This window comes from Crotalus tigris, unplaced genomic scaffold, assembly GCF_016545835.1.
Source record: "Crotalus tigris isolate CLP2741 ecotype Arizona unplaced genomic scaffold, ASM1654583v1 scf7180000018925.143070, whole genome shotgun sequence".
Classification (NCBI taxonomy): domain Eukaryota; kingdom Metazoa; phylum Chordata; class Lepidosauria; order Squamata; family Viperidae; genus Crotalus; species Crotalus tigris.
In genome coordinates this window covers 120639-143070 of record NW_024097277.1, presented here as the reverse complement: position 1 = coordinate 143070, position 22432 = coordinate 120639, and the positions used below count along the sequence as shown (strand labels likewise).

At 41.7% G+C, this 22432-nt stretch overlaps 1 long non-coding RNA gene across 1 annotated transcript in view; it reads right to left on the bottom strand.

The window, feature by feature from the left end:
* Positions 1–20: 20 nt before the first annotated feature.
* The window catches only part of LOC120314418, a 41451-nt gene continuing 19039 nt past the window's right edge, over positions 21–22432 (bottom strand). The window contains exons 2-3 of the long non-coding RNA XR_005558428.1: positions 3268–3338; positions 21–82 (exon numbers count right to left, since the gene is read on the bottom strand). This is a non-coding gene — a long non-coding RNA (uncharacterized LOC120314418). The remainder of the gene's footprint in view (positions 83–3267; positions 3339–22432) is intronic.

The following is a 22432-nucleotide window of genomic DNA, read 5'->3' as shown; positions in this document are numbered from 1 at the left end:
TGTGCAAATATAACTCTTGCCGCTGTTATCACATGTAGAATCAAATATGTACTTTGCTTATCAAGTTTTTCTGGCATTATACCTAGATAAAAAAAAATTCAGGTTTATAGTCTATGTGTTTCTCTAACATTTTTTCTAACCAAGTGTGTACTATTGTCCAATATCTCCTTGCTTTAAACACATGCCCACCACATATGATAGATAATAAGTACCTGGTTTGTGTTTGTTTACCTTTCCAACATTTCTCTGACATGTTTTTAAACATTTTTGCTAATCTTGTTGGTAGCGAATGCCATCTATAAAACATTTTATATAAATATTTTTATTTTCTTTGTGGGAAGCTGGCATTGTCAATTTATAGTTTCTTTCCCACAAACTTTGCCACTTTTCAGGTGATTTTTAAGGACGGCCAAGCATCCATACATGTCTGGCTCGGATCAATTCCTTCCTGTTTCTCCTCCTTCTTTAGCAACAGTGACTAAAGACAAGGGAACGCTAACGCAAAGGAACGTTTCCTTTTTTGATTCTCTCTTCTTTCCAGTTTGCAAATCAGCAAGGCAAAAAAAAAAAAAAATGGTCTCAGAGCTCCTTTCTGCCATACACAACTTCCTTCATTCTATTACTCAGTTGAACCCTGGTTAAAGGAATAATAGCATCAAATCAAAATCACGTGAGCTGTAGCTAGCACCTGTCTCATCCCCTCAACTTGTTCTGTGTAAATAAGGTGGTTATACAAGGTGTTCATTGTTCACATTCAGTTAACTTTAGAATAAAATAGAGAGGGAAACACGAGGAAGGATAGGTCTTCATAAAAGGGCACAGGGAAAAAATTGGACTAGAATCAGGGGTAGGCAACCTTGGCTCTTTTATGACTCGTGGACTTCAACTCCCAGAATTCCTGAGCCAGCATGGCCCAGCTTGGAAACTTCTCCCTTTCCCCTCAGCGTGGCTGGCTCAGGAATTCTGGGAGTTGAAGTCCACGAGTCATAAAAGAGCCCAGGTTGCCTACCCCTGCCCAAATGCCTGAATTTCGATCACGTGACCATGAGGAAAAAATATTTAAATATTAAACCAGGGGTCTTCAAACTTGGCCCTTTTATGACTGGTGGACTTCAACTCCCAGAATTCCTGAGCCAGCATGGAGGAACTATGGCCCCGTTATGGCTTGTGGACTTCAACTCCCAGAATTCCAGAGCCAGCATGGCTCAGCTTGGAAACCTCTCCTTGTCCCCTCAACGTGGCTGGCTCAGGAATTCTGGGAGTTGAAGTCCACGAGTCATAAAAGAGCCAAGGTTGCCTACCCCTGGACTAGATTTTTTTCTTAGAAGAAGAATTAGGGTAGGAAGAATAAAGCAATAAAAAAAATCCATCCAAATACGACCCTGCTCACGAAAGAAGTCTGGTTGCCTCAGAAAATAAAAACAATCATATCTTAATATACCTTGGGCATGGATTTTGGGGAAGGAAAAGAAGAAAACTGAAATGGAAAAGAACAGAGGTTTAAATAGCGAAATCACAACATAAGAATGATATGCAAAGCTCACAGGGAATAGGGTAAACAACAACATTATTTTGGGCAAAAGGAAACAAAATGCTGCCAAAATTAATTCTTGGAGTTATAATTAAAGGATAGGAGAGAAAAATGATAACAGGTAAACATGGAGATTCTCCGTCATCCAGGTCATGGTTGTCCCAGAGGTGCTTTTTTTTTTTTACAGAATTTTATTTATAATACAATTTAAAAAAAACAACAGAGGTGCGTTTTCAAAAGGCAACTGGAGTTTGTTTTTCCTTGAAGACGTTTAGCTTCTCATTCAAGAAGCCTCTTCAGTTCTTCCATCTTCCATCAGAACTGAAGAAGCTTCTTGGATGAGAAGCAAAATGTCTTCAAGGAAAAACAAAGGAAGTCCAGCTGCCTTTTGGAAAAAAGCACCTTTGGGATAACAGGTAAAATCTGTTTAATGCAGGGATAGTCAACCTTGGCTCTTGTATGACTGGTGGACTTCAACTCCCAGAATTCCTGAGCCAGCTGCGCTGGCTCAGGAATTCTAGGAGTTGAAGTCCAAGGGTCATAAAAGAGCCAAGGTTGACTACCCCTGGTTTAATGCATAAGGAATTGTTAGGCACACTTAAATTGCCACCAGTCCAACTAGTTAAGTCAACCTTGTAAAACTTTCCAAACACATAACTATGTGGCTTTCAGATGAAAAAAGAAAGAAAATATTTACTGATCAACAGCAGAGATACAAACAACAAGCTCGGAGATACAAAAGGAATTAGGTAGCACTTTTTCCAACTAGCAAACTTTATAGCTTTTTTGTGAGCTCCTATTTTGCCTCCTCCCCTCTGTTTATATGGTTCTCCTCTTAGACGCTTCTACAGAGAGTCCTCGACTTACGACCACAATTGGGGCGGAAATTTCCCCACTGCGGTCAAAGGTCGAGTCGGACCCAATTTTACGACCGTTTTCATGACAGCCATTAAATGAATCACTGTGGTCATTAAGTGAATCCCCACTCATAAGTGTGAAGCCATTCTTACAAATGGGTGCTTTTCTGCTGGAAACCAGGTCACAAGTAGCAGTCACATAACCCCAGGACATTACAACCGGTGGTAAATGTGAACCAGTTGCCAAATGACCAAATTGCGATCAAGTGACCATGCAGGTTGCAGTCATAAGTGCAAGGACCGGTTGTAAGCCTGAGGAGTAGATATTTTTTGGGCACTGTTGTAACTTCAAACAGTTGCTAAATGAATGGTAGTAATCAAGGACTATCTGTACAAATAATTCAGAGCAAGCTTCCCCCTTAATGTTGTCCAAGCACGTCAGAGTAGAAATACTCAGACTTCCCAATTATCCTGGCAACTACTGGTGGGAATTTCTTGGCGGTTTATTCCCAACACACTTGAAGGACTCTAGATTTTGAAAATCTCTGTTGTTGTATAAGTAATAATAACAACAATTGTAACAATGGAAAATGTTACAATTGATTGTTATTTACAATGTCCTTTTAAGGTTGTCAGTGCTGCTAGAAATTCTGCTTATATAAAGCACTACAGAGCAAACAAAACAACGGGTACAATCACCATGTGCTTTACTGCTCACTGCTTAACTGTAACAGGAAACAGGAAACTCTACTTAGGACAAAGGAGCAGAGAGTTTATACCATAGATCCAAACTTGTAAATACCCCCATCTACTGGCTGAATACTACTGTAGTTGTTGCAAAGAAGCACATGCCAACAATGAATTCCAACAAGTGCTTACCTCGGAACTTTTTGGGTGGGTTGCAAAGATCACCTGCTTCGGGCTGAACCACACACCTGTCATCCACCAGCCTAGAAGAAAAATCAAAATGAACAGGGTTTATCGTGACTTTTGCATTTACTGATTGAAACAAAGTCTCCAAAGCTGTGTCTTTGACTCTTTGATTTCACACAACCATAAAAAAAAAATACTACCCAAAATATAGATCCTCACGTGAAAAACGTACCAATGTCCAGTTTTGTCACAAAACCGTGGACCCAATAATTTTCACCCTCTCTGCGGAATTCGCTTTCAGAATACATGAAAAAAAAAGAAGAGTCCTAATTCTTTACGTGGAGTTCAGAGAGGCAGTGTGACATTGTGAAAATGAAGGGCGTGTTTTCAATTATTGGCCTTGGACAGTAAACCAGTTCACTGAACTGAACCACAGGCGGTCCTCAACTTACAACCATTTGTTTAGTGACCATTTGAAGTTACAACGGCACTAAAAAAGGTGACTTACAACTGTTTTTCACACTTAACGACCGTTGCAGCATCCCCAGGGTCACTTGATCAAAATTCAGTTTTGGCAACAAAACTCAGACACCTGCAAATGTGACTTGCAAATACGCAACTCGTATTTATGACGGTTGCAGCGTCCCGGGGTCACGTGATCCCCTTTTGCGACCTTCTGACAAGCAAAGTCAATGGGGAAGCTGGATTCACTTAACAACCGGGTTACTAACTTAACAGCTGCAGTGATTCACTTACAACTGTGGCAAGAAAGGTCATAAAATGGGGGTAAATCTCACTTAGCAAATGTCTCACTTAACAGTAAATATTTTGGGCTCCATTGTGTTCGTAAGTCAAGGACTACATGTATGTAGATCTAATAGTATGCTAGGCAATTCAACCCTACCCAACAGAGAGGTCAGAATAACAGAACAATAGAAGAACAGAATTGGAAGGGATCTTCTAGTCCAGTGGTTCTCAACCTGTGGGTCGGGACCCCATTTGGGGTCGAACGACCATTTCACGGGGGTCGCCAAACAACGCAGTCCGCCATTTTTTTTCCCCTTTTCCTTAGCTGTGCTACTCCCTTTTATTCTATTGGCTTTTGACTACCCGTGGTCAGTTTTCCCAGAGCCATCTTTCTGTCTGGCTCTCCTCTTCAATAAACTGCAACCTTCTTTCTAAAGCAGTCTCCATTTTGTTTATTCCCGGCTTGGACTGGACCCTGAGGAAGATTTTTCTTTCAACAGAGCCATCCCTCTTCTACGAATTTCATCCCTGGGCCTTTAAAATCCTCTCTAAACAACTGACAAACACAGCAACCTAGTTGTCATTCAGGCACAATCCTCATGTAAATGACCTCACTGTTTCCTAAGACATTAGTAACCAGTACAAGCCTTGCAAAGGGTGGTTGCATGCAAAAAGAAGAAGAAGAATATTAAAAATAAAAATAAACCCAAGCTAGAAAGCAATAAGCTCGGAAAGCTTTGCATTTGGCTCTGTTTCTTACAAGATTTCCTTTCATTGTGCGTGGAGAAATTCCTCATTTCCTCCCTGCTCCATTCACCATTGAAACTTCAGGGGGGTGACTGCCAGGTCCTGTGGATTTACTGCAGCTCACAGGAAGTGATAAGCAGAAAAATTCATTCCCAGCAAAGAGGAGGTCTTGCTTGAGCTTGGCTCAAGATGCAGCTGGATGTTTTTATTCTCCGAATTTGTGAGGGGACAGGCAGAAGGGGGGGAAAAAACAGAGCACTGAAGTGCTAAGAATCCAGCATTGCACGCAATCAACAAGCTAAGCAATTAACAGGGTTGCAAATCGGCCTGCCTTTACGACAACTTCTTGAACCCACTACCAATTGCAATATTTTTACCCTGTTCTGTATTTTTATTTTATTTTTACTCTTTTTTTTAACATTCCTCTAGTTCAGTGGTTCTCAATTATTTTCTGTCATGCCCCCCCTAGGAAGAAGAAAACATTTCGCGCCCCCCCGCGTGACTGTCTATCCAATCGGGTCCTTTGCGTGTGTCATGTGCGTCCAATATGACAGTATTTGCCGAGGTCAAACGAGCCCCCCTTTACGGAGCCTCGCACCCCCCCTGGGGGGCCCGCCCCACTATTTGAGAACCACTGCTCTAGTTGCAATTCTGGTCTGTGATCGTAAGAAACATTCTATTCTATTCTATTCTATTCTATTCTATTCTATTCTATTCTATTCTATTCTATTCTATTCCATTCCATTCTCTCTTCTATATTCTATTCGATATTTTATTCTCTTCTCCATTCTATTCCATTCCTTATTTTCTCTTCTCTTCTCTTCCTCTTCTCTTCTTTCTCTTCTCTCCTATCCTTTCCTTTCCTATCCTATCCTATATTCTATTCTATCCCATCCTACATTCTATTCTATCCCATTCCTTATTCTATCCCATCCTGCATTCTCTTCTCTTCTCTTCCCCTTCCCTTCCTTTCCTTCTCTCCAACTTCCCTTCCCTTCTCCTTGAGAAAAATAGAGACACTTGGAGAAAAAAACTTGACATTGACTAGGACCCTATAGATGTACTTCCAGATATATTCTTGCTACGTAAATGCGACCGATAGAACTTTAAAACAGTGCCCAAATTTACACATCCTGATAAGCCATGGTTTGTTGAGCATCACGGCCTACTGCTCACATCTAAAGAAGCCACGGAGTTTGATGCCACAAACCAAACCATTCCAGAGCTTACTTGGGTCCACACCTTGCCTATGTCCTAATATGCCTTGTTTGGATTTAACTTAACATGAGGTCTGAATTCATGCCTGTTAGATGCAAAACTACAGAAGCCTGTAGCAAACACGCTGAAAGAATGCATCACATCTTACGTGTGATTTTGCTAACTAATCCATTATCTTGCAACTGTCCACTGGGAAGTCAATTTTGCAAAACCCCCCTTTTTTATTTTTAACCAACAAAACAAAACAAAGCAAAACATAACACACATACAGACACAGTATATACTCCTCCCCCCCTTTTTTAACAGCGATTACATAACGGTAATCTTCTATTATTTACATTTCCCCCCTTGTTCTTCTTTAGAATATTTGTCCTTATTGCCCCATTGTTTCTTATTTTCATTTTTCTTCCTTCATATTCTACTTCTTACTAAGAATAATTCATATTATTATTATTATACATTATTATACACATATTTCCACTTTTGCAAAACCCTTTAAGGACAGTGGTTCTCAACCTGTGGGTCGGGACCCCATTTGGGGTCGAATGACCATTTCACGGAGGTCGCCAAACAACGCAGTCCGCCATTTTTTCCCCCTTTTCCTTAGCTGTGCTACTCCCTTTTATTCTATTGGCTTTTGAAAGCCAATAGAATAGACTCTCTTGAATAGAGTCTAATTCTATTGGCTTTCAAAAGCCAATAGGAATTGTCCAGGCTGTCTCTGCCCTGCTGAGCCCGCCAAAAGCCCCATTCTGCAAACGGTGCTGCACCAGTTGAGTAGTCCTCGACTTACGACCGGTTGAGTAGTCCTCGACTTACGACCGGTTGGGGGTCGCGGCATTAAAAAGGTTGAGAAGCACTGCTTTAAGGCATTCCCACCAGGAGCTTACTACTATTATAAGAAATAATAAAGTCTTCCTGAGATCAATCTTGACCGCCATTGATTTGGACATGTAATTTTCTAGGTTAATAACACGGACGTGGTTTGCCCTTACTCTTCTGCATGATTTTTTTTTTTAATTTCCAGCCTAGTTGATGTCCATGGGGGGGGAGGGTTGCTGATGGTCCAAACACAAGACCTAGCATCCTGACTACTCGGAAGCTGATCATCGCATAATTAAACCAGCGGGGTTACAAACCCGGATTGTGGTTACCGCAGAGGATGCTCCCCGCTCATGAGCAATTCCGTCATTCGGGGTTAAAGTAGACACGCAGTCGCAGGACGACACCTAAGCCATCTTCCACCAGCCACATCAAGAACGGGACTTTTCTTTGGTCATGGAAAAAAACAACACACCACCTTTCCACTTAGCGACCATTTAAAGTTACAACAGCACTGAAAATAGGGGACTTATGACCGGTTCTCGTGCTTACCAATGTTGCAGCCTCCCCACGGTGGTGTGATCAAAATTCAGACAAGCAAAAACCGGAAAATACAGGCAGTCCTCCTCAACTTATGACCACAATCGAGCCCAAAATTTCTGTGGCTCAGCGAGACGTTTGTTAAGTGAGTTTTTGTCCCATTTTACAACCTTTCTGGCCACAGCTCTTAAGGGAATCTCGGCAGTTGGTAAGTTGGCAACACGTTTGTTAAGTGAATCTGGCTTCCCCCAGTTGAGTTTGCTTGTCAGAAGGCCACAAATGGGATCACATGACCTCCGGGATGCTGCAACCCATCGTAAGTACAAGTCAGCTGCCAATGCCTGAATTTGGGTCATGTGACCCCCGAGATGCTGCAATGGTGGTAAGTGTGAAAAAAGCAGACATAAGTCACTTTTTTCAGTGCCGTTGTAATTTCAAACGGTCATTAAATGAATTGTTGTAAGTCAAGGGCAGGGGTAAGCAACCTGGGCTCTTTTATGACTCGTGGACTTCAACTCCCAGAATTCCTGAGCCAGCATGGCTCAGCTTGGAAACCTCTCCCTTTCCCCTCAGCGTGGCTGGCTCAGGAATTCTGGGAGTTGAAGTCCACAAGTCATAAAAGAGCCAAGGTTGCCTACCTTTGGCCTAGGCCTAGGCCGCTTTATGACTCGTGGACTTCAACTCCCAGAATTCCTGAGCCAGCATGGGGGAAACCTTGGCCCCTTCGTGACTCATGGACTTCAACTCCCAGAATTCCTGAGCCAGCATGGCTCAGCTTGGAAACCTCTCCCTTTCCCCTCAGCGTGGCTAGCTCAGGAATTCTGGGAGTTGAAGTCCACAAGTCATAAAAGAGCCAAGGTTGCCTATCCCTGGCCTAGGCCTAGGCCGCTTTCTGACTCGTGAACTTCAACTCCCAGAATTCCTGAGCCAGCATGGCTCAGCATGGAAACCTCTCCACGAGTCATAAAAGAGCCAAGGTTGCCTACCCCAAGGGCAATGACTGCAGCATCCCAGGGTCACATGATTGCCCTTTGCAACCCTTCCAACCGGCTTCCATCAAGCAAAGTCAACGGGGGAAACTGGTTTTGCTTAACAACTGCGACGATTCGCTGAACGACTGCAGTGATTCGCTTAACAACACTGACAAAAAAGTTGCCAAATGGGCAACATTTAGCAACCACCTCGCTTAGCAATGGAAATTGCAGTCCCACCTGTGCTGGTAAGTCGAGGACCACCCGTCTCATCAAATGAACAGTTAATATACACAAGTTGCAATAAAATCTTTCATTTTTGAGGTGAAATCTTCACCTCCTTCGTTGAGGGGAATACCCAGCCTTAATGCCGCCTCCTCTTCTATGACTGAACTCAGAAAAATAGGAAATGCGATTTTAGCTGGGAACTTTCCTCTATGCAACTGAAACCCTCCCACATAGCACTTAGTTTATGCACGCAGGGAAAGGTCTCCTGGCATCTTAAAGTTCACTGCAAGCAATAATGATAATAAGGCAGACATTCCTGTAGTTACAAAGGAGCAAGTATACAACAGGGAGTTGTCACTGCAGGGGGTGGAGACAGAAAGGCGAAGGGCAAAGAGCAAGATATATATATATATATATATATATATATATATATATATATATATATATATATATACACACACACACACACACACACACATACATACATACATACATACATACATATATGTATATGTAGGTCTTTGGTTGTTCGGGTTTTCTCCCGTGTAAAATTGGAAGTGTCTTGGCGACGTTTCGACGAAGTCCCATTCGTCATCTTCAGGCTGGTGTTTTCAGCTTCGTGCTTCGAACAGCACGAAGCTGAAAACACCAGCCTGAAGATGATGAATGGGACTTCGTCGAAACGTCGCCAAAACACTTCCAATTTTATGCGGGAGAAAACCCGAACAACCAAAGACCTACATACAAACACCCGCGAAAACCTCAGAAAACATATATATTATATATATATATATATATCTATATATATATATATATATATATATATATATATTAAAAACAAACAAACACGAACACCAGGAAAGATTTAAAACTAAAAACGTTTAATCTAATGCCAAGCTTTCGTCAGCCAACTGCCGACATCATCAGGGCTTAAAACCGGTCGATGGGAGTCTCCTTTATAGTGCTAGTCAGTGTTCTTCTCATCACTTTCTCTTCTTCTCTAGCTCTTGGGTCCCACTTCTTTCTTCCCATCAGGATTGATGTCCCAGTGTTGCTTTTTTTTTTCAGGAGGCAACTAGACTTCCTTCTTTTTCCTTTGAAGACTGTCAGGAAGTTTCTCCTTAGTTCTAAGTTGCTTCTCTCCTTGATTAGTTTCCATCCATTGCTTCTTGTCCTGCCCTCAGGTACTTTGGAAAATAAGTTGACTCCCTCTTCTTTGGGGCAGCCCCTGAGATACTGGAAGACTGCTATCATGTCCTCCCTCGTCCTTCTCTTCGTTAAACTAGACATACCCAATTTTAGCAACCGTTCCTTATATGTTTTAGCCTCCAGTCCCCTAATCATCTTTGTTGCTCTTCTCTGTACTCTTTCTAGAGTCTCAGCATATTTTTTACATCGCGGTGACCAAAACTGGATGCAGTATTCCAAGTGTGGCCTTACTAAGGCATTGTAAAGTGGTATTAATACTTCCCGTGATCTTGATTCTATCCGTCTGTTAATGCAGCCTAGCTCTGTGCTGGCTTTTTGGGCAGCTGCAGCACACGGCTGGCTCATATTTAAATAATTGTCCACTAGGTCTCCACGATCCCTCTCACCGTTACTACTTCCCCTCCCTTTCTTCACGCCATTTTTGTTTTCCCCTTTTTCTGCTGTTGTCCCCTCCTATTTGCTTTTATATTTTCACATTTTGGGTTACAAATGAATAAAACTAATTTTAAAAAATTAGTTGCCCCAAGCAACCCTCTGGTTAGCAATGTCTGTCCAATTCGGTGCTAACCAATTGTTTGGGTAAAGGTCCTTTGCTTCGCGGGCTCACCAGGTCCGCATTCTTTTGCTTTGACCTTGCCACGGCTGCTGCTTCTCACGGGACGTAGTAGCTTGGTTTCTGTACTTCCTGTCCTGCTTCTAGCAACTCTTTTCCCGCTACTCTTTCCACACACACACCATTACTAATATCAGGCTGTCAGCTTGCAAGGCGTAGCTTAGCCAAATGGCAGCCATAACACGTTACTTCTTTGTTCTATGCTCTGGCTGGGGTCAGCTTTGATAGTATCCAGCCGTCGTGTTCTTTGGCAGCCAGGCTTCCTTATAATAATAGGTAGATAAAAATGTCAGATACTGTCTAAAGCAGTGTTTCTCAACCTTGACCATTTTAAGGCATGTGGACTTCAACTCCCAGAATTCCATAGCCAGCAATGCTGGCTGTGGAATTCTGGGAGTCGAAGTCCACATGCCTTAAAATGGTCAAGGTTGAGAAACACTGGTCTAAAGGTTTGGCCGACTGGGTGACCAAGCATGAAACTAGAAGACCAACTTGATTTGCAACTTGGCTTGATTGTAAGAAGGTGTTTGATGCAACTTATTTTCATGTTTGGTGGACTTGTAAAAATATTAAGGCTTTTTGGATTATGATTTGGTGGAACACTCAAAAGATTTTTAAAAGGAAGACAAAGTTTACTCCTCAACTATTTTTACTAGGGATTTTTGTGGATTTTGATGTTAAAGAAACTATTTTAATGTTGAATTTAGTAACAGCAGCAAGGTTATTGGTAGGTCAATATTGGAAGAAAGATTCGTTGCCTACTATAGAAGAATGGACACTTAAGGTTTCTAATTTAGCAGAAATGGTTAAAATTTCTGCTTATTTAAAGGATCATACACAAGAAAGATATATTATGGTATGGAGAAGATGGATAGATTATATTCAGATTAAATATGGAACTAAAAAGTTCCATTTATTTTATGATTAAATTTTAAATAATAATTATTATTAATAGTGTTTTTTATAATGGAAAGTATTTAGTTTATTTATTATTATTATGGTACTTTATAATAATTGTTTTAAAATGGATTTGTTTATAGTATTATGATATTAAGGTTTAAAGGGAGTTAAGGGTTAAGTATGAATTTGGTTATTTTATAATTTGTTAAATTTAATTAGATTTTGTTTAATATGTTTGTAATAACCCTGTACTTGGCTCTGGGAAATGGGAGGCGGGTAGGGGGGGTTTGGGGGTTAAATTTTTTTTTGTTAATTGTTAATAAAACTTTTTCAATTAAAAAAAAAAGAAGGTGTTTCATTCCCTGGATAATCAAATGTCTGGGAAAACTAAAATGGGGAAAGCTTATTAGGTCCCTGATTGGCTAAAAGATTGAATGTTTAAAAAACAATTAAGATTTGAATTTAAGATATTGTTATGAGTCGAGACAAAGAAAAATTTTGGCTAAGTAAAACTTAGAAGCAAAATACTAATAATTAAATTTGTATATTGGTTTGTGGTATAAATGCTAATAGGTTAAAAAACTATTAGTCTCAAATATGAGATAGGAGACAGAAGGGGGGGGGGAGAGGACATACTAAGTGTAGAAATAAAAGAAATCTTGGCTATTAAATCTGAGACTCTAAGAAGTGGAAGATCTGCAAGAAATACCACTTGGCTGTAAGCAAGAACTGGTGGGACCACAAAACAGAAAATGAAGAAGCTAAAGTGCCCTGGGATATAAGAACACAAACACACAAAGCCCTGGACTTAACAACTGTTGATAAGAAAGACAAACAAAGTCTGGATAGTGGTTGTGGCAGGAACTGGAGACAACAGAAGAGAAGAGAAAGAACTGGAGAAAATCGCAAAAGACGAAAAGTTGCAAATAGAAATAGAACAACTATGGCAGAAGAAAGCAAAGGAGGTCCAATAGAAATAGACATCTTGGGTGCAATCCCAAAACATCTGGAGCACCACTTGAACATCACGGGCACTGACAAAATCCCATTAGTCAGTTGCAAAAAGCCGCTTTATTTGGAACAGTTTAGATCAGGGTCTTCAGACTTGGCCTTTTTACAACTTGTGGACTTCAACTCCCAGAATTCTTCAGCCAGGCAATGCTGGCTGAGGAATTCTGGGAGTTGAAGTCCACAAGTCATAAAAGGTCCATGTCTGAAGACCCCTGGTTTAGATCCTGCAACAATATCTTTAAGACCATCAAAGGACAACATCTGCTTATCCCAGGTCCTTAGGAAGGAATCAAGAGATGGTAAAAATGCCAAACCGAGTCTAAACATCTGGACGACTGTGCGATCAACCAAAATAATAAACTTAAGCAACTCTTCTGAAGTACAACTCTGTGTTCTGATCATGTAACTTTTCCGGGGGGGGGGGGGAGAGAATGGAAAACTTGTCTTGTTTTGATCAAGTCTCCGATACTATGCAAAGAAGGGACTTAGTTGCTAAGTAAAATTCAGCTGCTTTCTAGTCAGAAAGCATAGTCAGCAAGCACATCTGCTTAGCAATAAGGGGAACTGGACATTTTTCCTGTTTTACTTTTCTTCATATTTCACACACACATACACACACACACACACACACAGAGAGAGAGAGAGAGAGAGAGGCACTTTTTAGAATTAATAGTTTCACTTTATTCAGTCAAGCTGAGCAATCTGATATCAACAGAACCATATTAACCAGCAGCAAACTCCACCCTTCCTCGCAATGATGACGTTACCTAGTTGGGTAATGAAATGTCTACAAGTAGACCTCAGAAGGCACCAAGGATTCCACAGTCAGACCTCAGTATAAATCTCAATAAATGATTTTTAGCTGAGAATCCTGGGAATTTATTCTTTTAAATAAAACACGGAGGAACTTAAAAATCTCCTGCAGGCATAGCGTATTTTAGCTGAGAATCCTGGGAATTTATTCTTTTAAATAAAACACGGAGGAACTTAAAAATCTCCTGCAGGCATAGCGTATCTCCAGCTGTTTTCACGATCCATCAAATTTACATTAACTCAGCTACCTACTAGGGACTCTGCAAAAAGTTTTCTCAAAAAGTATGAAAATACCAAATTCATACTGGTACAGGCAGTTCTCGACTTACCACTACAGTTGAGCCCAGAATTTGTGTTGCTAAGTGAGAAATTTGTTAAGTGAGTTTTCTCCCGTTTTACGACTTTTCCTGCTACATTTGCTAAGTGAACCGCTGCAGTTGTTAAATAAGACACACGGTTGTTAAGTGAATCTGGCTTCCCCATTGATTTTGCTTGTCAGAAGGTAGCAAAAGGGGATCACGTGCGAACCCCAGGGACACAGCAACCATCACACATATGTAAGTGTTGCAAGAGTGAAAAATGTCCCTTTTTTCAGTGCTGTTGTAATTTCGAACAGTCACTAGACAAAACTGTTGTAAGTTGAGAACTACGTCTATGCCCCTTTTCACCTGCACTTGTTTCAGTATGAACGTCAGATAATATTTTTATTAGACAGTCCATTTCATCTGAAGCACAAAACTGAATAAGCTATTTTAAGAGCACATAAATTACGAAGAGTTTTAATGAACTGCACCCCAACAGGTTTTAACCAGCACACACCTGCAGGGAATATATATACATCATCTCCCAATTATTCCTGACAATCAGTCCCAATAACTGGATTTGATTTATGTTTGGTCTTGCCAAACCCACACGAGCCAGCATTTTTTTATTATGTGTCTATCTTGGCGTGGTGCTTAGCAACCTTAAACAAATAGAAAAAGTACGAAGTATGGATGGAAACTAATCAAGGAGAGAACCAACCTAAAACTAAGGAGAAATTTCCTGACAGTGGAAATAATGAATCAGTGGAACTGCTTGCCGCTAGAAGTTGCTGGTACTCCAACACTGGAGGTTTTTAAGAAGAGACTGGACAGTCATTTGTCTGAAATTACATAGGATCTCCTGCTTGCGCAGGGGGTTGGACTAGAAGACCTCCAAGGTCCCTTCCAATTCTATTATTCTGTTATTCTGTGGATTTGTTACCTACTGCAAGGAAGTGTATCCCAAAATTTATTCTACAGTACAATAAAGAGGCATCAAGTAGAGAGGAACAGAGAAACATTCCTACCTAAGCTTAATGTATGATATTTACTTGGCTCCCCCCAAAAAACTTTGCACAAGGAAACTGAAGGCTAAATGAAAATAAGAAAAAAAATGCCCCAAGATTCAACTTAAAGAGGATTTACTATGTCGCTCCTTACTCTACAAATTTGGCAATAGGATTAGGGAATATGGAGGCTTATTCTGAATTGACCTTCTTGTTTTCAGTGACAATCAAACACAGTCACTGCTATTATGTGGCTGATTCAGCGATGCAGTTTTATCATATCACATCCCCCTACACCAGGGGTAGGCAACCTTGGCTCTTTTATGACTCGTGGACTTCAACTCCCAGAATTCCGGAGCCAGCATGGGGGAAACTTTGGCCCCTTCATGACTTGTGGACTTCAACTCCCAGAATTCCTGAGCCAGCATGGGGAAACTATGCCCTTTCATGACTTGTGGACTTCAACTCCCAGAATTCCTGAGCCAGCATGGGGAAACTATGCCCTTTCATGACTCGTGGACTTCAACTCCCAGAATTCCTGAGCCAGCATGGCTCAGCTTGGAAACCTCTCCCTTTCCCCTCAGCGTGGCTGGCTCAGGAATTCTGGGAGTTGAAGTCCACGAGTCATAAAAGAGCCAAGGTTGCCTACCCCTGCCCTACACAATCTCTGTTTTCCATGAAAGAAAAGAAGTCAAGGCAGGAAAATAGAAAAGTATCAATACCGTTCTCTCCCCTCAAAATATTGCTTACACAGGTAGTCCTCGGCTTACAAGGGTTTGTTTAGTGACCGTTAAAAGTTACAATGCCACTGAAAAATATGATTTATGACCCGTTTTTCAGTTACGACCTTCGCAGCAATCCCCGTGGACAGGTGATCAAAATTCAGATGCTTGGCAACCGATTCATACTTATGACGGTTGCTGTGTCCCAAGATCACGTGATCCCCTTTTGCGACCTTCCGACAAGCAATGTCAATAGGAGAAGTTGGATTCGCTTAACGGCCGTGTTACTAATTTAACAACTGCCGTGATTCGCTTAACAACTGTGGCAAGGAAGGTCATAAAATGGGGCAAAACTCAGTTAACAAATGTCTTGCTTAACAACAGAAAACTTTGGGCTCAATCGTGGTCGTAAGTCGAGGACTGCCTGTATATACATGCTATATGAAGTTCCTGTATTTTTAAATATATATATTCTAGGAGAAAAATACCCAGAGTAACCTAAGAAATAGCATTAAATGTTGCAATATACAGCAATGTACAAATATTGGATACACGAAATTATTCCAACATTTAATAAGATACTTTGAATTTACTGAACAGGAATACAAAAAATACACTGGGGGGGGAGAAAAAATACTTGTAAAGTTAATTCTGTATATGTTTTTTATTGTACAGTATTAACATGCTTCTTGCACAGAGTCATACGCAACCCGACAAGTATTTTATTATGACTGATGTGGTGGAAATTAATAAGGATAATTGAGTTTGGTCTCGTGCCAGGCTAGAAAGCAAAAGACAGTGAATTCGAGTCTCATCATAGGCACGAAAGCCAGCTGGGTGATTTGGGGCCAATCGCCAGGAAACAGTGAGTTCTAGTCCCACTTTAGGCATAAAACCCAGCTAGGTGACCTTGGACCAATCAGCAGGAGACTGGAAGTTCTAGTCCCGCCTTTGGCATGCAAGCGAGCTGGGTGGCTTTGGGCCAATCACCAGGAGACTGAGAGTTCTAGTCCCACCTTAGGCATGAAAGCCGGTTGGGTGGCTTTGGGCCAATCACCAGGACACAATGAGTTCTAGTCCCGCCTTAGGCACAAAGGCCGTCTGGGTGACCTTGGGCCAATCACCAGGAGACTGACTTCTAGTCCCGCCTTAGGCATGAAAGCCAATTGGGTGACCTTGGGCCAATCACCAGGAGACTGAGAGTTCTAGTCCCGCCTTAGGCATGAAAGCCGGTTAAGTGACCTTGGGCCAATCACCAGGAGTCTGAGAGTTCTAGTCCCACCTTAGGCATGAAAGCCAGCTGGGTGGCTTTGGGCCAATCACCAGGAGACGATGAGCTCTAGTCCCGTCTTAGGCACAAAAGCTGTCTGGGTGACTTTAGGCCAATCACTAGGAGACTAAGAGTTCTAGTCCCACCTTAGGTATGAAAGCCGGTTGGGTGACCTTGGGCCAATCACCAGGAAACTGAGAGTTCTAGTCCCGCCTTAGGCATGCAAGCCAGTTGGGGGGCTTTGGGCCAATCACCAGGAGACTGAGAGTTCTAATCCCGCCTTAGGCATGAAAGCCGGTTGGGTGACTTTGGGACAATCATCAGAAAACAGTGAGTTCTAGGGATGAATGGATGACCTTGGGCCATCAGTCTTAGATTACAAGCCAATTGGTCAACTGTTGTCACCAACCAATGGATCAACACTCATTGATCTTGAAAAGCCAGTCCTGTACTTGTAATAAAAATGCTAGAAGGAAGGAAAAAGTTTTTAAGGAACTGGAGCATGGGCATTTAAACCCCGATCTTCCTCTATCCAAAATAAATATTGAGACTGAAATATTGAAATTGCCTACAGAACAAAATGTAAGAATGGGGTCCAATCTTATCAAGGAAGACACATCAACATGAACATTGGGATTAAGATGAAGGATTGTTAGGAAGAATTTGTTTTCCCATCAAAATGCTAAATGCAAGCATTTATAGTAGTGCATTCTTAAGAACGGGACTGCATCCAATTTTAGCTGTTCAGTGGCTGTAACTACTGGCTCAATCTTTGAGGACACCTGTCTTTATCAGACTGACACTGTCTTTCCTATCTACACACCTAAAAAACAGTGTACAGTGTAATTCAGATTCTCTTAGCAGGCATTGTGAAGTTGCTGTTGCCTAGGGTATGCATATTTCTCCTGTCACCCAAAGCCTGTTTTGCAGGTTTTTTCACTACGCTTTCAGCAAAACCCACAACCAGCATTTTTCCAAGCCACACAGAAATATTTGGGCCTGCTACTAAGCACCCAGAAACCTTAGACACGGTATTATTTTGACGAACGGCAGACTAAACATTGTTTAAATAAATCCACTTAGTGCAGGCAATCAATTTAACATTAGTAATAGTAATAGTAGTAAAGTTGGAAGGGACCTTGGAGGTCATCTAGTCCAACCCCCTGCTCAGGCAGGAAACCCTACACCATTTCGGACAAATGGCGGTCCAGTCTCTTCTTAAAAACTTCCAGTGTTGGAGCATTTACTGCTTCTGGAGGCAGGTTGTTCCACTGGTTAATTGTTCTCACTGTCAGGAAGTTTCTCCTTGGTTCTAGGTTGCTTCTCTCCTTGATTAGTTTCCACCCGTTGCTTCTTGTCCTGCCTTCAGGTGCTTTGGAGAATAGCTTGATTCCCTCTTCTTTATGGCAGCCCCTGAGATATTGGAATACTGCTATCATGTCCCCCCTTGTCCTTCTCTTCGTTAAACTAGAGACGCAAGAGATGCAACCCCATTGACATCAATCGCCAGACGCTGCCCCCAAACCCTTATTTTGGGCTCTCTATTATAACCATATGCAGAGAAATGCATTTGTCTGCTAGTCCTTTGACTCATTCCCCAAAGCAAAATTGAATGGGCGCATAAAAATCTAAAAACATGCCAAAGAAAACTTCCATGCGATCAAAACTCCTCCATGTTGTAAAATTAGCTTATTAGGATTTAAACGATGGTAAAAAAGAACGAGAAAGGTTTTAAATCTGACTTCCTACAATCTTAAACTCTCTCTCCCCCCCCCTTTCACCCACTCTCTCCCTTGCACACAAAATCATGGCAGAGGGCATCTAATTTTATAATCTACCACCTATCCTGTAGTTCATATTTAACCTTTCACTTTCAGCTTAATTTGCCAACTTTGTTAAGGAAACTGAAGCCCTATTGTTTAATCAGTTGTGGTGTACCTCTTTACGTTCAAAACGCTTGCTTACTCAGAAGCCAGTATACACAGGGTGACACAACCAAGTTGTTTTTTTTTTTTTTTTGTCTTGCAGACATCCACCCAAGCTGCAGTGTTGGTAGATGTGATTTCTTTGCCTCGTGCACACTTGCCCAGATGATGTGGGGAACTCATAAAAGTGGTTGCTTTGGGTGTTCAAGACGTTGGGCTGTTTCAAGGGCTTTTGCAGCGTTTTAATGTTTTGTGAACATTAAACATTGCCTATCTACTTGAGGATAAAGAACTCAGGCCTAAATTAGAAAAAAATGTGAATAAGTTGCAAGTCTCTTTTCCATTTCTTGTCTTTAAGACCATATATGATTGGCAAAGGTGTGCGGGGAAATGAAAATTTGGCAAACACAGCTACAGTAGTGGCCAAAATTGTGGAAACCTTTTGGAAAAAAGTGTATTTTTGAGGTTGGATGGCTAATAACACCACTTTTTTTTGGAGCAGTACCATAAAATTATATATCAATGGAAAGATAATTTAATCAAGAATGTAATGCAACATAGTTTGTTCAATTATCTGTACCGTATTCTATGAAAAGTTATAGCCAAATAGCCAGAAAAAGGAAGCACAACTTGCTTAGGTTGATCTCAGGTAGCTTTCCTTCATCTGATTGTAGCCAATGAGCAGGAGTGTTTAGAGAGCCAATCAGATGTCATCTTGTTTTGGCCATGAACCAATCAGATCACAGTAGGATCCAGTGATTGATGTCATGTATTGAAGCTGAGAGGAGGACATTTGTCAGTGTGTTATGGGATCGCTATCAAGTGGGTTTGGTTTTTTTGTGTTTTTTCATTTAGTGCAGTGGTGGCGAACCTATGGCACGCATGCCAGAGGCGGCACTCAGAGCCCTCTCTGTTGGCACGTGCAACACCGCCGCCAGCAGCAGGTCCATCAGGCTGCTACCGTGGCCCGGAGCAGGAGTCTCACCCAGCACAAGCGAGGCAAAGCAGCCAACTAGCAAGCATGAGCAGAGATGGTAGAACAGAGGTCACCAACCATTGTCGATTGGTGGACAATGTGGAAGAAAAGGGAGTGGGAAGCATTTTACATGTGTGCATGCACGCACGGGGCCGCGAGCATGCATGCACTGCAAATGGGATGGGGGTAGTGCCTACATGATACTCACTAGCCCTGCCCCGTTCTTGCGTGGTGCAGCGTCTTGTATCTGCACCCTATGGTGTGGCGGCGGCCGTTTTTGCGCCTTGCAGCACGGTTGCTCATTTTTGTGCACCCGGTTTTTGCATGCCAGAGGCAGCACTCAGAGGCTCCTCCCTGCCACCCCCCCAAGGGCACCACAATGCTGATGCGGCCCTGGCATTTTGCGATAAATAAGTGGGTTTTGGGTTGTAGTTTGGGCACTCGGTCTCTAAAAGGTTCGCCATCACTGATCTAGTGAGCTTGTAAAGCGAAATAAAATTAAAAGAATGGTGCAAAGAGTTGACTGGTTGCCCAGAAAGCGATGTAAAATAATATTATGAAGTGAACAAGACTACAGTTATAAAGAAATTAGAAGAAAAATGGGTGGAAACTTAACCAAAGGTGGCATTTCTACTGTACACTTTTCCCAAAAGGTTTCCACCATTTTGGCCACTACTGTAAACTGATGTATTCAGCAATAGCAGCCAAATTCTGCACTACAGGGAATCCGGGATTGACAATCGTTCGTTTAGTGACCGTTCAAAGTTACAACAGCACTGAAAAAAGTGACTTACGGCCTTTTTTCACAGTTAACGTTCCTTGCAGCATCCGCACGGTCATGTGATCCAAGTTCGGATGCTTGGTAACTGGTTCATACTTATGACGGTTGCAGTGTCCCAGGATCGTGTGATCCCCTTTTGCGTCCTTCCGACAAGCAAAGTCAACAGGGAAGCTGGATTCACTTAACAACCGTGTTACTAACTTAACAACTGCAGTGATACGCTTAAGAACTGTGGTGAGAAAGGTCGTAAAATGGGACAAAACTCACTTAACGAATGTCCCACGTAGCGACAGAAATCTGGGACTCAGCTGTGGTCATAAACTGAGAACTACTTGCCTGTTGTTAGCAGCACGCTTTTAAAATTATGAGGTTTTTATTTAAGTATCAAGTTCCCAACAATAAGAATTGTCCAGCCGTAGAATAATTACCCGGTGTATTCTCCATCTCTGGAAGTTTTAATAAAGAGGTTGGACAGCTGCCTGACTGTGACAGTTTAAATTATTTTCTTGAACACTAGACAGGGTTGACTATGAAGAGCCTTACACTACCTTCCAATTGTACAATTCTATCGTTCTGTGATTTAATCCCACGATCTCCAAGATCACACAATGCAGGCATTCACGATCCCCTTCTTGATCTGTGTTTGGCACCAAACTTGGGGAACGGTGTTTCATTAATCGCATTACAGAATACACAACATATATTACACCACCATTTAACCGCATTTGCTGGAGCAGAAAGAATTAATTCTAAGCTAACCGTTCTTGAAAACACACGAGGATTAGCCGAGAACAATGTAACATACAGCTTCAATCCTGGCCAGATTTACTGAGAAGTCCATTACAGTGCTAACAAAGTTTAGCTACAGCCTAGCAGCTCTGTTCCTTTACATCTTCCTTATAGAATTGAGAGCTCTCGGCTTTGTTTAAGCAACAATTAACTTTTGGCAGCTTGTAATAAACAGAATGAATACATCCTCTGCCTCCCAACCTACTCAAAGGACGAGGAGAGCCAGCTCTTAAAATATGGCCAAAGGTTTCAGAATCTTAAGCTTCGCAGTCTCTACAGCGATGAATCAAAATGTCAAAGTGAGGATACAGAAACAAGCTGTGATGCTGGTTGAATCTTGGTTGCTCAGTCAGGAAGAGAAAGGCAAAAATTCCAGAGGGTCTGAACAATCCAAATTTCAGTTGTTTTATGGTCATAGTTCAAAAGCGGGTGTCCAAAAACTCAAACAATGAACATATCATAAAATAGGGTCCTATCTCCAAGTTGGGCTAACCACCATCCATAGTAACTTCTTTCTCAATTGCGGTGTATTTTAATTTTTTTGCATTTCTAATGGAAATTTGTTTTTTTTTAATTATTTTAAGATTGCTTACTGCACGGAGACACTTGCTGAGATGAGTGACTGATTAATCCAGTGGTTTCTCAACCTGTGGGTCGGGACCCCATTTGGGGTCAAACGACCATTTCACGGGGGTCGCCAAACAACGCAGTCCGCCATTTTTCCCCCCTTTTCCTTAGTTGTGCTACTCCCTTTTATTCTATTGCAGCGGTTCTCAACGTTTGTGTGACGGCGACCCCGTCACACAAACGTTATGCACATGCGCGGCGCGGTGGCGCCCCCATGCTCAGCGCGCATGCGCGGCGCCACCCCCGGAGGGGAGAAAATGGCGGATCGCCGCCTTTGGCGACCCCCGAAAAATGGTCGATCAACCCCAAATGCGGTCGCGACCCATAGGTTGAGAACCACTGTTCTATTGGCTTTGGAAAGCCAATAGAATAGACTCTCTTGAATAGAGTCTAATTCCATTGGCTTTCAAAAGCCAATAGGAATTGTCCAGGCTGTCTCTGCCCTGCTGAGCCCGCCAAAAGTCCATTCTGCAAACGGTGCTGCATCAGTTGAGTAGTCCTCGACTTACGACCAGTTGAGTAGTCCTCGACTTACGACCGGTTGGGGGTCGCGGCATTAAAAAGATTGAGAACCACTGGATTAATCAATCAAAAAGGGAACTATGTAGAACACAAAAATTGACTACCAAATTTAAGTATGATCAAAGTTTCCTCCAGCAATCATAACTGTACTATATATATATATATATATATATATATATATATATATATATATATGTGTGGTGTGTGTGTGTGTGTGTGGTGTGTGTGTACGTGTATATGTGTATGTATATATATATATATATATATATATATATATATATATATATATATATATATCTTAAAGGAGAATTATTTTCTCTTCCATAGAACAATGGGAGTGATTTATATGTGGACATTATACTAATTCAGAGCTATGTATGGTTCAGCTGAGCTGAACATGCGCAGTTGATTTGATAACAGCCTTCATGTGT